General features: G+C 43.6%; 1 protein-coding gene and 1 non-coding gene across 5 annotated transcripts in view; both read left to right on the forward strand.

Annotated features, from left to right (window-relative positions):
• LOC141614590 (uncharacterized) overlaps positions 1–17,258 on the forward strand; it is a 237,844-nt gene that overhangs the window by 25,503 nt on the left and 195,083 nt on the right. The window lies entirely within an intron of this gene.
• On the forward strand, positions 11,521–11,627 carry LOC141618825 (small nucleolar RNA R71). The gene has a single exon (XR_012531508.1). It is a non-coding gene; the product is annotated as a small nucleolar RNA R71 (small nucleolar RNA).

Here is a 17,258-nt window from a genome sequence, read left to right on the forward strand (position 1 = left end):
AATTCGCCTAAGACCCCCCTCTCGGGTTCGAAATAGGACACTAGTACTACCCACCAACCCCCCTCTCGGGTTCGAAGGTCGGAATCCTTAACCCAATACCCAACTACCCCAAAAACATGCATTTTCCCAAGGTAGTCCGGTTATTTGCTAAGGTCATTAAGCCCCATCAATTCCCGGGTCATCCCACTCCCTCTCTCGAGGGTCGATTTCAAACGCTAGATTAGAGGTGTCCTACCCCGGTTCTCCTTTTCGGTCTCAACCAAAGTTAACAATAGGGTCAAATCTCGGGTATCCAAATCACAACCTAACCAACTCTCGTTGGCGGTCAAGGGTCGTAAGTCAACACTACCTAAAAGTCAACCCATAAACCAAGTCATTCCTCTAACCTACCCTCACCAATTTCCCCAAATAATTAGCCTTTATGAAATTCAATTAGTGAAATTACTCATGTTGGGTCAAACCGAGCCCTAGTGGAGGACTACTCACTAATCATGGTCCTAATTGCAAAATAAACAATAAAGATGGAAACTTTGGTCACAAACATGGTGGGAAGATGAAATTTACTACCAAACATGCAACAATCTAACAATAGGTGTAAGGAAAGATGATTTAATCTAATAACAAGGTTGATTAAACTAAAAGACACAATCTTTAACCAAATCAACTCAAAGATTAAGTCTTTGAGGACAACTACCCAATGATGGACAAATGAAAGAGAAACAAGGGAAAGATGAACAATTAAAAGATGAACAATGATGAAAGTAACAACAACAAACAAACACCAACAACAATTTTAGCATAAACAATGAAACAAACATGAAAGAAGAACAAAATGTAAACAAATGAAAATAGGGAGAGAATTAATACCAACACAATAGTGAAAGAGGAGTTTGGATAGAAATAATAAAGAAGGAAATCCTTCAATCTTCTTACAAACCCAAATTCAATCACTAATTGATTGAAGAACTTCTCTCTAATTAAGGAAAGATTAACAAAGAGATTAACAAAGTTTTAAGCTTGAAAGGGTAAATATTCTGGATCTAGGGTTATATGTACAAAAGGGGTTTAAGAGGGGGTATTTATAGGTTCCACAAAGATTAGGACAGAAATTGAAATGGGCTTTGAAACACGTATACGCACTCCCGGCCGGTCAACCGGCCGCCGGTTCTTTGGCCGGCTGGGAGATCTCTGGAAGTTTTAAACAATCTTTGGGAATCATCAGGCATGCTCGGCCGGTCAACCGGCCGCCGGTCCATGACCGGCTGGGACACCTTTGACCTCGAATCTTGACTTTTGCCCTTTGGGGGTACTCCCAGCCGGCTAGCCGGCTGCCGGTCATTTGACCGGCAGGGAGATCCCTGTAACTTTCTTCCAACTTCTTTGTTTCCTAGCTCATTGTGTCTTCCCAGCCGGCTAGTCGGCCGCCGGGCCACCGGCTGGGGATGCTCTTCCTTGTTTCTTCCTTGTTTTCACGTATATACGTGCTCCCAGCCGGCTGGCCGGCTGCCGGCCTACCGGCTGAGAGTACTTCTCAGCATCATTCCTTCATCTTTCATGCGTGGCTTAGTATTCCCGTCTTTCTAGCTTCGTTTCACCCGTTTCCGCTTCAATTTCTGCAAGGGGGCCACAGTGTCATAGTAAAGGGAACCGGGACAAGAAACAAGAGGAAAGGGGGTACAAAACCGCCTCAAATGGAGTCGAATATGCATGAAAATAAAGGGAAAAAGGGTGCAAAATGGTCCTATATCATATAACAAACATAAACCGACCTATAACTAACCAAGGAGGTGGTTAGCTCTAACTAACTAGAGTATCTACAACTAACTAAAGTTAGTTGTGTAACTAACAGCTTATAACAAACTTCTTATAACAGATTTATTCCTTAATCTCCAACAATACCTGGGAGTTATCTCAATTCAGAAGTTATACAAGTAATAGGGATTAGTGCTTGTGTTGTTTTTTGTTTCATGATTTGCGCTTTGCACAACTCCCTCCTTAAACAGTGCTAATTAGGTGAACGTGTGTATAATGTATTTTACCATATTTCGGTCTCTTACTCCGTATATAACATTAACATTGGGAAATATTATAAGAAATCTTTGTACAGTTAGGAACTTTTTGAGGGATACTAATAAAATCAAAACAAAAATCGGAATTTGTTTAGGAAACTAGGTAGTAGTATCTCAAAGATTGAGAATAAAAGGCAACTGCTATCATTCTAGTCTCCTCATGAACAAATATAAGTACCTTTTTCTTTCGAAAATGCAACTGCTGCTCAATATGAATAATCTTCTCAAAACGAGACTTAATATTATCCTCTTCCACGTCTGCCTTAAGCCAGGAATCTGGAAATTCCACGAACTACTAAAAACTAGTAAAAATTATTACCAAAAATTATTCAAGGTCAGTGGTCAACTCGCACTAAATCCTTCTGCATTATAAATTACCAAAAATTATTCAAGGTCAGCAAACATGTAAGTGTGTGCTGAAAAAAGGTTTGAAGATGCTAATACCCTTTTGAATCAATATCATTTATAATTTAATACTCAGACAAAAAAAATACACAGAATATTACATGTTCACACTTTGCAAGCAATTCACACAAGGAGGTTCCTCAGTAATATGAACTCAGCCAAAGAATCTCGTAGCTATATCTTTAATTTAATGCCTTTTATGTATAACGGAATCGTGAATATCCTGTGTTGGGCCTCTGCTCCATCTGTGTCCACAAGCTATAATAGTACGATATTGTCCGCTTTGGGCCAAACCCTCACGGATTTACTCTTGGGCTCCTTCCCAAAAGGCCTCGTACTATTATATTTTGTAGACATTTATAAAGATGATTTTCTATCTTTATTCTACCGATGTAGGACATGAATTTGCACCCTAACATATAACAAGCGCATCACATCATAAAAATAAAAATAAATTGGCAGGCAGATAACAAGCAGATTAACAAATGACAGCATGTGCAGCATTGCCTTGAAATACACATAAGATGCCTGAAAGTAGTACCAGTGTAGAAGAAACAACGAGCATAACTGATAGAGAATAAGACTAGGTCGTTAAATGCTAGAATTAACCTACCAAATTAACAATTTATAAGCCAAACTCGACTCTACACTATGCAATTAAGAATAGTAGTAAAGGGAAGTAAGGGTCGAACCCAAGAGAAGGGATTAAGACTAAAACTTGAATTGTAAACTATGTGACAACTAATTGAGATTCTATTAACTAATTAAGACTCTAACCACAATTAAGACTTACTAACTAAATTTATCAACAAACAATGGTTATGAACAATGGTAAACAAGTGGTGACATAAATGGAGAAAGGCATTTGATTGGAAACAAGCATAACAAAACTAAAGTTGTAAACTTCTTAAAGAATCAAACCAACAAACACTTGATATGCAAACAACAATAATATGAGGGGAAACTTGGTATAATCCTACAAGTTTCACCTTTTCTCAAAGTATGACTCTTTTCTCTCTAAATTCATTTACCCAACAACAAACCTCAAGCAAATGATTACCACTATCTAAGCCAACAATGATAATCCTACTTAAACTACAAATTCTAACATTAAACCATGTAGGAATTGTAGTCAAGAGCATGAAGAGCAAAACCAAGAGGAAAGTAAATGGGATATCACAAAAGTATGTCTAAGCCAATAAACCCAATGATATAATCAATTTCTACTCACAAAGGTTGATACTTTAAACCAAGATAACAACAATATGAGTTGCTTCAACAAAACATCACAAAAGTAAGAAACTTTGCAACATTCAAGCACTAGACAAATGTTATAGAGGCAAGGGTAATTACTTCTCACAACAAAACATTCATCATGATATTCAAACATAGAAATTGAAATAAATGAAAGAGTAGAGATTAAAGAGCCAATACAATGATAAAGATAAAAGCTTGAAATGGATTACACCAAGTAGAGAAGGATTTAGCCTTCCATAGTCTTCATAAACCCAAACAAGAAGGAAAGATTACAACTTTGAATGAAAATTGTCTTCTAAATTATTACAAGCTTAAACCCTCAATATGAGATTAGATGAGATGATAGGATGGTAGGTGAATGTGAGTGTAGGAGACCCCTTTAGATCTCAAAATTCTAGATATATATAGGGAGGCACGAGAATCTAGGTTAAGTCCGTTAAGAAAGCCCAAAACACGGAACTAGATTTGCGATATCCAGAGCAGCGCGTATTTGCGCAGGCTGCGCACAATTTGCGCAGGCTGCACTTCAGACTGACAGCAGCATCTTGCGAAGGCTATATCTCCCTCGTTTCTTGGGCAAACGAGGAGTGTGACCTACCGTTGGAAAGCTAAGATCACAAGCTTTCACTTCCAATTGGCCTTGCGTCGATACGAGCTCTAGAACTCGAGATATATCTATTTGAAGTTGACCCTTGTGAAACCGAGTTTTCAATTCTTCATTTTGGCTCTTGTTTGTCTATGCCAAGGCATCAAATCTTCCATTAGCTTATTTTTCTTGACTTTGAACTTATTCCCTTGGCTTACCTTTTGCTCTCCTTCTTCACCTTGGTTGACCGTGGCTCGGTTTTGACTTGTGAGTCGGTTTGTACAAAATGATCCATTCATCTCAACTTACCAATATGAAGTACTTGAATTACCTTGAGATGTAAATACCAACAACAAGTTCACATGATCCAAATTACAACAAAAGTGGAATCACCGGAAAATGCCACGATTAACACTCAAAATAGGCTTTGTGACAAGTTTATTCAACTAAAATTACCTAATTAGGCCAACACTATTTGACTCTATCAATAACATCCAGTAAAACATTTTGAAAACACTCTTCCAACCCACCACAATAATATGGAAATCATAAATCAGCTCAATAGTTGTTGAGCTTATTGTGTTGATGATGACAAACCAAATGTTACTAATGTTTCTCTTAAGTTTTCTTAATAGGATTTACAAAGATTGATGATGATCAAAGTAGAATGAAGCCAAGGATGAAGATCGCCTTGTATTGTTTAAGGGTCCATAGGTTCGAGTTAGAAAAATATTAACTTTGCTATACTAAGGTAACAGTGTCGCCCACTGTTACCTTCCTGGACGGATGAACCATCATTTTCAAAAGGAATATGATGGGGCATATTCTGCATCCGCTGACCGAGTCAACATATTGAGCAAGATCAAAGATATCCACAGCAAGTCAACATCTTGGACAGCCTAACCGACGCAGCCTGTCGGCCTGTCACTTGTATCCCGGCTGGGTAACTGGCCAGCCGGGAGGCATATCCGCGTACTCACATCCAAGTCCCCTCGGCAACTAGCCAGCCGGCCGGCCATGGGTCCCTCGGCCGAGGGTAGAACAGTCTTTCCACCTGCTCTGCCACTTGGCCACTACGTGACAAAAGGTGAAAGTCTATAAATACTCCACTTCTCTCATTGAGAAAAGGATCCGAAAATAATCCAATAATCCATAAACTCACTATTAATCTGGTATAAACTCCCTTATCTCTCTACAATATACTTTGCCAAGTAACACACAACTTAATCTCTTTAAGTTTACTAACTTGAGCGTCGGAGTGAGTACGCTCGGTACCAAGCCGAGCCCTCAGTTTGTTCATTGTTTCAGGAGAGGCCGAAAGGAAGAGTCAAGCAAAGTCGTCATTCATCAAGCTTACGTGGTCATAACACTGCTCCGAAATTACACCCGGAACAATTGGCGCCGTCTGTGGGGAGAGATACTAAAAGCTAGTCACCTCCCTTACAAAAAAAAACACAAAACAAAACCCACCCAACAAGCTAAGAAAATGTCAAAACAGCCAGAATTTGTGAGTATAGAAACCGAACTCTACCAGGATGACACATTCCCTAATTCTGAGATCAGGCAGTCCCCCACCGGCCGAGTGATTGAGCCGGTGAAGTACGGGATGCCAAGTGAGCCAGAAACACCGCTGCTCGCCGGCCAGGTCACTATCATGGGACATGTGGTCGATGCAGCCAAACTGAAGCTATTCCTGGACCTAATGGGTAGTACGCTGATCACCCCCGCCGCAACGACGGTGACGGCAACACACCCACAGGTGACCAGGGCCCATAAAGTGACCCCGAACAACTTGTCCGGGGCGATACAAGAAGCCATGCATACTAGGACGCCGGTGGAGCCCGTCTTTGCCCGATGTGGACTACTCAAAGTCCTTCCCCCACTCGCGGGAGGACAGTGTCGCCGCGGCAACAACGAGGCCACCTTCGAATAAATGAAGAAAGAAGTCCGACTCTCCAAAGTCGAACAACAAGAAGCCCTTCCCGCCACGGGGAGAGAAGCCGGACTAGGGCTGCGAGGAGCCGATCGCCACGTGTCATTCGACACGTGGTCGATGACCCCTCGGTGCCTATGTCCTCGAAGTCTCCGTGCCGACCAAATCAAGTCGCCGTCCCTATCATACAAAGGGGGACAGTGACCCAACCGACCACGCCGAGGCTTTCGAGTCTTACATGTCGGTATGGGAGCAACCTGATGAGGTATGGTGCCGAGTCTTCCCTACAACTCGCATGGGATGGCCCGAGTTGGTACAAGGGGTCGCCTAATGGTTCGGATATCGCTACGCCGACCTAAGGGATAACTTCATAGCCCAGTACGCTTGCAACAAGAGGAGGACCGTGGAGACATCGGATCTCCTCACTATCCGACAGGGGGAGGACGAGTCTCTACGAAGCTATGTGAAGAGGTTCGACGCAAAAGCTCAGCAAATCCGTGAGCTGAACACCGAACTGGCGGCCTTCGCACTGATGAAAGGCCTCCCGAAAGGCGAGCTCAAAAATGAGCTGATCAAGTGCGAGGTCCTCAACCTGGACTCCACCAGAAAGATGGCTGACCGAGCCGTAAAGGTGGAGGACTACCACAAGACCTGGTTAGGCCACAGTGAAGCTGGACACCCAGAAAGGAGGAGCCGCCGGGACAACGTTGATGAAGATCGCTGTGACATGAATCGGTCACGGCCTGAGAGATTTAATAGGAAACAGAACTCGGCGGGCGCCGGGGGGAGTTCGGGACCATACACCCAGAAGCGGTACAGCGGTCTCACCCCCTGGTCAAATCTCCGGCCGAGGTCTTCGCCCTGAGCAAGAATGAAGGGTAGAAGTGGGCAAGACCCCCCAAGACGAGGGCGGAAGGCCACGCAAGCCAATTTTGCGATTACCACGGCCAGCCCGGCCATAAGACCGACAACTGTCGGCATCTGAAGAATGTCATCGAGGAGCTGATCCGAAAGGGGGCCCTCAGCAAGTACGTAGCTGGGGCCCCGGAAACGAGCTCCGACGGGGCGAATAGGAAATCAGTATTCCAGAGGATATGTGTACTATCCATCTCTATGCCCCAAATCACCTCCTACAACACAACTACAAAACCGACCAATTCTTGATTAAGGAAGGGTGGTTATGGGAATGTAGCTATTTAGGTGGGTTTGCCAAATGAAAAGGGCTAAGCTCAAGGGGGTGAATCAAAAAGGGAAACAATGTAGGGAATAAAACAAGGGTATTTGGCTATGTGAGGTTCATATAAACTGATTTTTGCTTCATATCATATGCACAAAAATGTAATGCAATTTCACGATCTAAGGACGATGCGACACACTTATGCGTAATGATGTGACACGCCTCGCGAGGAGACCTACTCTCGAACCTAGATGAGGGCGGGGTATGAATGTACCCGCCCTAGAAGGCTCTACCCTTACCTTTGAGTGGCTAAGTCGAACCAAAGGTCTAGTCTACGGCCCTAGGTCTCACAAGATCGGTCCAAACTCATTGGTCAAGCCCTCCTTCCTCGGCTAACTAAGAGGTCACGGGCGCGAGTCACGAGGAGGGGAAAGGCACTATTGGGCACATTAGTTCATCATGGGGGTACTTGGTTCCCTTCCTTTGACCATGTTCTTCCTTAAAAACTTATTTACAAACTCAATGCAAAAAGAAAGAAATGCAACAAGTATTTACATGTGAACAAATTCATGCGGAAATTTAAACAAACATGAAATGAAACGTGCAACAAATTGGCTAAACCTAGCAGCATATCAACACCAAAATTCCAAACGGTCTCCCAAGGAGACACCCAAAGCAACAAAATTCTCATTCTCCTTCAAAATATGCAAGATACCAAAAAGAAAGAATAGTACAAGGAGCAAGAGATAGGAAGGATTATACCAAGCGGTCTTCTAGCTCCCTTTAGCCTCAAGTGGTCAATGCGCCAAGCCAAAAGGTTAGACAAAACATATATATACAATGCAAAATTTTTTTGAATTTTTCAGAAATTTTTCAATTTTTAGGCTTTTTCTTGAATTTTCTTAAATTTACAAGCATTTACAAATATAAACAAATATTCACAAGAGTGGATATTTCCCTCCCCACACTTGAGATGTACATTGTCCTCAATGGACAAAAGCATAGGGAGTGAATAAGAAAAAGAAAGGAACATATTTTTTTGGTTTTTGATTTTTCAAAGGGAAAATAACATATTTTTGTGATTTTTGGTTTTGAAAAATTAAAAAAAAATTAAAAGGACATAATTTTGGGTTTTTGATATGAGAACTCCCTCCCCACACTTATTTATTTACATTACTTCCAAATGGAAATAAATGTGTGGAGGGAATTCAAATTAAAAGATATGTTTTTGTTTTTTTTTAGGCCCTCCCCACACTTATTTATAGACATGGGAGGGCATATTAGTGAAATAAAGTAACATGTTTTTGGTGGTTTTTGATTTTTTTTTTCAATTTTAGTTGGTTTTTATTTTGAAAATGCAATGCATGCTCTATTCTATATGCAAAATTTAAATGACAATGCAAGTTATGCTAAGTGAATGCAATTACTAAATGTGACAATATATTACAAAATTGTTAATCTAATGCAATCCTATATGATGCAACTAAGTGAACTATCAACTAAATGCATGCGAAAAATTAAACATGAAGGAGAGGATTTGGATAAAAGGGAGAGATCGTACTTGTCATTTGGATTGAATATGGGGAGCATACCGGAGGCTTTGGATCGAAAAGGGAAGAAGAAGTGGAGCCCTCATTACTAGGCTCTACTCAAAGTCGTCATCACCATCACCATCATCATCTCCATCATCATCATTACCATCACCATCACCTTGAATTGCCCCGAACTCGGACTCACGGATGGAATCGTCCGTGTTCAAGTGGACATCCGAGCTAAAATCCTCCATGGCCGAGCTCATACCAACAAACATCTCCGGGTGCCCTCCGGCACCACTAGACCCGCCCTCTTGGAAGATTGAAGGGGCACCCCCGAACCACCTCGCGTCATGTCCCTCCCCTTGGGTGGTAGGCGGGGTGGGAAAGACCGGGGCGCTAAAGTAGTCGGGCCGCAAGTTAATATCTCCGTAGCGGAAGGTCCCATCTTCCGGATGTCCGTCATCCGGGAATAAATAGTAAGAGGGGTGAATTTTGGAGGGGTGTTTGTATTGGTTCCTCATAAAGTCATCATAGACCGGGAATTGACCAAGAGAATGGTCATAGTAAATTCGGTCAAGTCGTTGTTGAAGCCCATGCCGCTCACTTGCGGCGTTTGCCATATTAAGTTTCATCTCCTCCATGAAGGAAATGAGGTCGGCGTGGAGAGGGGGCGATTGTTGTTGTTGTTGACTGGAGGACCCCTCTCCTTGTTGGAAGGGCCCGGGGGCAAAAGGATTAGACGGTGGAGCATATCGCAAGGTAGACCTCGCGGAAATGATAGGTCGGCCACGAGTGTACCGAAGATTCGGGTTGATTTGTTGGGGAATAGAGGGGTCTTCAAGATTTTCAATTTCAAGCAAATAATACTCCGAGTTGGGCACTACTTTCATCTTGTCGGGATTGGGAAGAGGGATAGAATTTCGGTCAACTCCATCCACCCGAATTTGCCAATAGTCAAGGCCATCATTCGGGTTGGTCTTCAACCAACCGAGGTTGTGGTGGATATAATTCTTGAACAACATTGTGTCACCAATCATGTACCGCATCCCACTCAAGTTGACCCTCCGATTAAGCCGCTTAATCAAATGGGTGATGAGTCCACCCACGACAACGGCCGTATTAGAGGCCGGAGAATTACTAAGCCTTTGTAGTGTAAGTGCCAAGTGGTGGGCAATGTCAATTTTGAATGTAGTGGGGTTGGAACGAAGATAAGAGCCGAGAATTTCCAACTCTTCCGTTCGGAAATTGTGATTTTCCTCTCGGCCAAAAACAGTCCACCCCATAAACCGATGCCAAACCCGGATAGCCGCATTATGGACAGTGTTGGCGGCTCTCTTGACCCCCGGAACATCATCTAAACCCGTAATAGCCTTCCATAAGGCCCCATGGTCAAAGGTCTCCGGTGCCTTGTGAGGAGGGCTTGTGTCAAGCCCGAAATGGGAAGCAAAGGTCGCAAGGGTCAAGGAGTAGTCCTTGTTCATCAACCGGAAATGCAAAAAGGCAACCTTTTGGGTTTGGCGATGCTTGTCAAGACGAAGGGAACTCAAAAACTCCCAAGTGAGACGGGCATAGGTTTTCTCATATATCCCGTACATCATTTTCATGCCCACCCCATCAAATAAGTCAAGAGTAACTTGGTCTAGCCCTAACTCCCGCATAGATTGTCTATCAATAAATCGGGTGGGGGCAATGGGGCGTCTTTTGAATAAAACAAATTTACCTTTCATTGTGATGGAAACGAATTGGACATCCGGGAAGTCGGGATCGGTGCTCATGTCGGTCGCCGCCGCCGCTACCGCCTCCGCTTGTTGAAGTGCCAAATCCCCCTTTCTCACTCTCTTCTTTGGGGCCATTTTTTTGTGATTTTGATGGTGGGTGAAGGGTTAGGAAGGAGGTTGAGGTGGTTGTTGGTGGTTGTTGGTGGTTGAGGTGATTGAAATTGTTGTCTAGGTTGGAAGGTTCTTCCTTGGAAACCCGGTGGACCTTGATTGAATGTTGTGTTTTGTTTTTGAGTTTGGAAGTTTGGTTGTTGTGACTTTTGTTGGAAGGTTGGGTTTTGGACATTTTGAGAGCCATAAGAGAATTTTGGGTGGGCTCTCAATCCGGGGTGATATTGGTTGTTGTTAAATGCTTGCTTGGCCGGACTAGACTCCCATATCCCGTTCACTTGCTCCATACAATTGCCATCTCCAATCACCAAAGGACACTCATTGGGTGGGTGTCCTTGGTCTCCACAAAGCTCACAACTATAGACTTGGTTCCTCATAGAAGAATTGCTAGATGTTTTGCTTGAGCTCATCAAGGCTACTTGTTGCTTAAGCTCTTCTAGCATCTCTTTCACTTCCACATTGTTGGCCGATTCGACCGTTGACTTCCCTTTCCTCTTGTGCCTATCATTGTTCCAATGAAAGGTATGAGAAGCCATTTCTTCAATAAGCTCTTTCGCCGTCTTATGGTCTATCTTATCCAAAGCTCCCTTCCCCGAGCCGGAATCAAGGTTCATCTTCATCTCATTGTTTAACCCTTCATAGAAATTGTTAATGAGCTCATCATCCCCAATACCGTGGTGAGGACATAGCCTTTGGAGGCCCTTGTACCTCTCCCATGCTTCATAAAGGGTCTCATCTTCTTGTTGGGTGAACCCTTGGAGCTCACTCTTGATTCTTGCGGTGCGTTGGGGTGGGAAATACTTGTTGAGAAAAGCCTTAGAGACATCGTCCCAAGTCCGAAGAGAGTCGGGTTCACAACTTTTAAGCCATTCCTTGGCACTTCCCCTCAAAGAGTAAGGGAAAAGCCTAAGGCGTACGGCATCTTCCGTGACTCCATTGGCCTTGAACATGTCACAACTATCCAAGAACTCGTTGAGATGCTCGTTGGGGTTTTCGGTGGCTCCCCCTCCGAATTGGTTCCCTTGGACAAGTTGTAGCAAGGTGGCTTTCACATCAAAATTGTTGGCTTGAATAGGTGGTTTCACAATACTCGGATTCACCACCTTTTTCGGAGCCAAGTTATCTCTCATAGGAACCGCGGCCATTGTTACTTCCGTTTCCGGTGTTGCAAAAGGATTTTCGAAAGTTTCAAAGACCCGTGGTTCTTCTTGAAGGTTCTCAATTACTGGATTTTCTTGAGGAATCGGTGTTTCTATAAGTCCTCTTCTACGGAGCGAATTTAGTCTTCTTGCGGTTGCTTCAATTTCGTGGTCAATCGGGCGTATTGGTTGACCTCTTCGAGCTCTCCTAACCATGCAAAAAGTCCTACACACTCAAGAGAGGGATTAGTAACAAAAGACTTAGTCTAAACAAGAACGAAAACAATTAATATCTAGCCGAACTCCCCGGCAACGGCGCCAAAAACTTGATGGTATCAAGCTATACCTCGCAAGTGCACGATTTTATCGTTGTACACTATTAAGGGTCGATCCCACAAGGAGCTAGGAAGACTACTAATCGTTTTAACTCTATGGTTTAGCTAAGTCGACAATAATGGGAGAAGGTTATACTAGAACTACCAACAACAAGGTAAAACAACTAAATAAAGAAATAGGAGAAAAAGCAAGATAGACTAAATGGATGTAAATCAAATGATTAAAAACCTAAGACTCGGTTCTTCCCAAACAATTCGTAATTCCACACAATCAAATCTCTTGGCTAATCACAAGGGTAGTTAGGTAAGGAGGTGACGACTCTAATTCGCCTAAGACCCCCCTCTCGGGTTCGAAATAGGACACTAGTACTACCCACCAACCCCCCTCTCGGGTTCGAAGGTCGGAATCCTTAACCCAATACCCAACTACCCCAAAAACATGCATTTTCCCAAGGTAGTCCGGTTATTTGCTAAGGTCATTAAGCCCCATCAATTCCCGGGTCATCCCACTCCCTCTCTCGAGGGTCGATTTCAAACGCTAGATTAGAGGTGTCCTACCCCGGTTCTCCCTTTCGGTCTCAACCAAAGTTAACAATAGGGTCAAATCTCGGGTATCCAAATCACAACCTAACCAACTCTCGTTGGTGGTCAAGGGTCGTAAATCAACACTACCTAAAAGTCAACCCATAAACCAAGTCATTCCTCTAACCTACCCTCACCAATTTCCCCAAATAATTAGCCCTAGTGGAGGACTGCTCACTAATCATGGTCCTAATTGCAAAATAAACAATAAAGATGGAAACTTTGGTCACAAACATGGTGGGAAGATGAAATTTACTACTAAACATGCAACAATCTAACAATAGGTGTAAGGAAAGATGATTTAATCTAATAACAAGGTTGATTAAACTAAAAGACACAATCTTTAACCAAATCAACTCAAAGATTAAGTCTTTGAGGACAACTACCCAATGATGAACAAATGAAAGAGAAACAAGGGAAAGATGAACAATTAAAAGATGAACAATGATGAAAGTAACAACAACAAACAAACACCAACAAAAATTTTAGCATAAACAATGAAACAAACATGAAAGAAGAACAAAATGTAAACAAATGAAAATAGGGAGAGAATTAATACCAACACAATAGTGAAAGAGGAGTTTGGATAGAAATAATAAAGAAGGAAATCCTTCAATCTTCTTACAAACCCAAATTCAATCACTAATTGATTGAAGAACTTCTCTCTAATTAAGGAAAGATTAACAAAGAGATTAACAAAGTTTTAAGCTTGAAAGGGTAAATATTCTGGATCTAGGGTTATATGTACAAAAGGGGTTTAAGAGGGGGTATTTATAGGTTCCACAAGGATTAGGACAGAAATTGAAATGGGCTTTGAAACACGTATACGCACTCCCGGCCGGTCAACCGGCCGCCGGTTCTTTGGCCGGCTGGGAGATCTCTGGAAGTTTTAAACAATCTTTGGGAATCATCAGGCATGCTCGCCGGTCAGTCGGCCGCCGGTCCATGACCGGCTGGGACACCTTTGACCTCGAATCTTGACTTTTGCCCTTTGGGGTACTCCCGGCCCTGGCATTTCCGTCGGTCATTTGACCGGCAGGGAGATCCCTGTAACTTTCTTCCAACTTCTTTGTTTCCTAGCTCATTGTGTCTTCCCAGCCGGCTAGTCGGCCGCCGGGCCACCGGCTGGGGATGCTCTTCCTTGTTTCTTCCTTGTTTTCATGTATATACGTGCTCCCAGTACCGGGCTGGCCATTTCACCGGCCTACCGGCTGAGAGTACTTCTCAACATCATTCCTTCATCTTTCATGCGTGGCTTAGTATTCCCGTCTTTCTAGCTTCGTTTCACCCGTTCCCGCTTCAATTTCTGCAAGGGGGCCACAGTGTCATAGTAAAGGGAACCGGGACAAGAAACAAGAGGAAAGGGGGTACAAAACCACCTCAAATGGAGTCGAATATGCATGAAAATAAAGGGAAAAAGGGTGCAAAATGGTCCTATATCATATAACAAACATAAACCGACCTATAACTAACCAAGGAGGTGGTTAGCTCTAACTAACTAGAGTATCTACAACTAACTAAAGTTAGTTGTGTAACTAACAGCTTATAACAAACTTCTTATAACAGATTTATTCCTTAATCTCCAACAATACCTGGGAGTTATCTCAATTCAGAAGTTATACAAGTAATAGGGATTAGTGCTTGTGTTGTTTTTTGTTTCATGATTTGCGCTTTGCACAACTCCCTCCTTAAACAGTGCTAATTAGGTGAACGTGTGTATAATGTATTTTACCATATTTCGGTCTCTTACTCCGTATATAACATTAACATTGGGAAATATTATAAGAAATCTTTGTACAGTTAGGAACTTTTTGAGGGATACTAATAAAATCAAAACAAAAATCGGAATTTGTTTAGGAAACTAGGTAGTAGTATCTCAAAGATTGAGAATAAAAGGCAACTGCTATCATTCTAGTCTCCTCATGAACAAATATAAGTACCTTTTTCTTTCGAAAATGCAACTGCTGCTCAATATGAATAATCTTCTCAAAACGAGACTTAATATTATCCTCTTCCACGTCTGCCTTAAGCCAGGAATCTGGAAATTCCACGAACTACTAAAAACTAGTAAAAATTATTACCAAAAATTATTCAAGGTCAGTGGTCAACTCGCACTAAATCCTTCTGCATTATAAATTACCAAAAATTATTCAAGGTCAGCAAACATGTAAGTGTGTGCTGAAAAAAGGTTTGAAGATGCTAATACCCTTTTGAATCAATATCATTTATAATTTAATACTCAGACAAAAAAAATACACAGAATATTACATGTTCACACTTTGCAAGCAATTCACACAAGGAGGTTCCTCAGTAATATGAACTCAGCCAAAGAATCTCGTAGCTATATCTTTAATTTAATGCCTTTTATGTATAACGGAAGCGTGAATATCCTGTGTTGGGCCTCTGCTCCATCTGTGTCCACAAGCTATAATAGTACGATATTGTCCGCTTTGGGCCAAGCCCTCACGGATTTACTCTTGGGCTCCTTCCCAAAAGGCCTCGTACTATTATATTTTGTAGACATCTATAAATACTCCACTTCTCTCATTGAGAAAAGGATCCAAAAATAATCCAATAATCCATAAACTCACTATTAATCTGGTATAAACTCCCTTATCTCTCTACAATATACTTTGCCAAGTAACACACAACTTAATCTCTTTAAGTTTACTAACTTGAGCGTCGGAGTGAGTACGCTCGGTACCAAGCCGAGCCCTCAGTTTGTTCATTGTTTCAGGAGAGGCCGAAAGGAAGAGTCAAGCAAAGTCGTCATTCATCAAGCTTACGTGGTCATAACACTGCTCCGAAATTACACACGGAACAATTGGCGCCGTCTGTGGGGAGAGATACTAAAAGCTAGTCACCTCCCTTACAAAAAAAAACACAAAACAAAACCCACCCAACAAGCTAAGAAAATGTCAAAACAGCCAGAATTTGTGAGTATAGAAACCGAACTCTACCAGGATGACACATTCCCTAATTCTGAGATCAGGCAGTCCCCCACCGGCCGAGTGATTGAGCCGGTGAAGTACGGGATGCCAAGTGAGCCAGAAACACCGCTGCTCGCCGGCCATGTCACTATCATGGGACATGTGGTCGATGCAGCCAAACTGAAGCTATTCCTGGATCTAATGGGTAGTACGCTGATCACCCCCGCCGCAACGACGGTGACGGCAGCACACCCACAGGTGACCAGGGCCCATAAAGTGACCCTGAACAACTTGTCCGGGGCGATACAAGAAGCCATGCATACTAGGACGCCGGTGGAGCCCGTCTTTGCCGAGTGGCGAGACTAAAGTCCTTCCCCCACTCGCGGGAGGACAGCGTCGCCGCGGCAACAACGAGGCCACCCCCGAAGAAATGAAGAAAGAAGTCCGACTCTCCAAAGTCGGACAACAAGAAGCCCTTCCCGCCACGGGGAGAGAAGCCGGACTAGGGCTGCGAGGAGCCGATCGCCACGTGTCATTCGACACGTGGTCGTGACCCCTCGGTGCCTATGTCCTCGAAGTCTCCGTGCCGACCAAAATCAAGCCGCCGTCCCTATCATACAAAGGGGACAAAGTGACCCAACCGACCACGCCGAGGCTTTCGAGTCTTACATGTCGGTATGGGAGCACCCTGATGAGGTTTGGTGCCGAGTCTTCCCAACGACTCTGCATGGGATGGCCCAGAGTTGGTACAAGGGGCCGCCTAATGGTTCGGATATCTTTGCTACGCCGACCTAAGGGATAACTTCATAGCCCAGTACGCTTGCAACAAGAGGAGGACCGTGGAGACATCGGATCTCCTCACTATCCGACAGGGGGAGGACGAGTCTCTACGAAGCTATGTGAAGAGGTTCGACGCAAAAGCTCAGCAAATCCGTGAGCTGAACACCGAACTGGCGGCCTTCGCACTGATGAAAGGCCTCCCGAAAGGCGAGCTCAAAAATGAGCTGATCAAGTGCGAGGTCCTCAACCTGGACTCCACCAGAAAGATGGCTGACCGAGCCGTAAAGGTGGAGGACTACCACAAGACCTGGGTAGGCCACAGTGAAGCTGGACACCCAGAAAGGAGGAGCCGCCGGGACAACATTGATGAAGGTCGTCGTGACATGAATCGATCACGGCCTCAGAGATTTAATAGGAAACAGAACTCGGCGGGCGCCGGGGGGAGTTCGGGACCATACACCCAGAAGCGGTACAGCGGTCTCACCCCCCTGGTCAAATCTCCGGCCGAGATCTTCGCCCTGAGCAAGAATGAAGGGCAGAAGTGGGCAAGACCCCCCAAGACGAGGGCGGAAGGCCACGCAAGCCAATTTTGCGATTACCACGGCCAGCCCGGCCATAAGACCGACAACTGTCGGCATCTG

This window comes from Silene latifolia, chromosome 1 (assembly GCF_048544455.1).
Source record: "Silene latifolia isolate original U9 population chromosome 1, ASM4854445v1, whole genome shotgun sequence".
Classification (NCBI taxonomy): Eukaryota; Viridiplantae; Streptophyta; class Magnoliopsida; order Caryophyllales; family Caryophyllaceae; genus Silene; species Silene latifolia.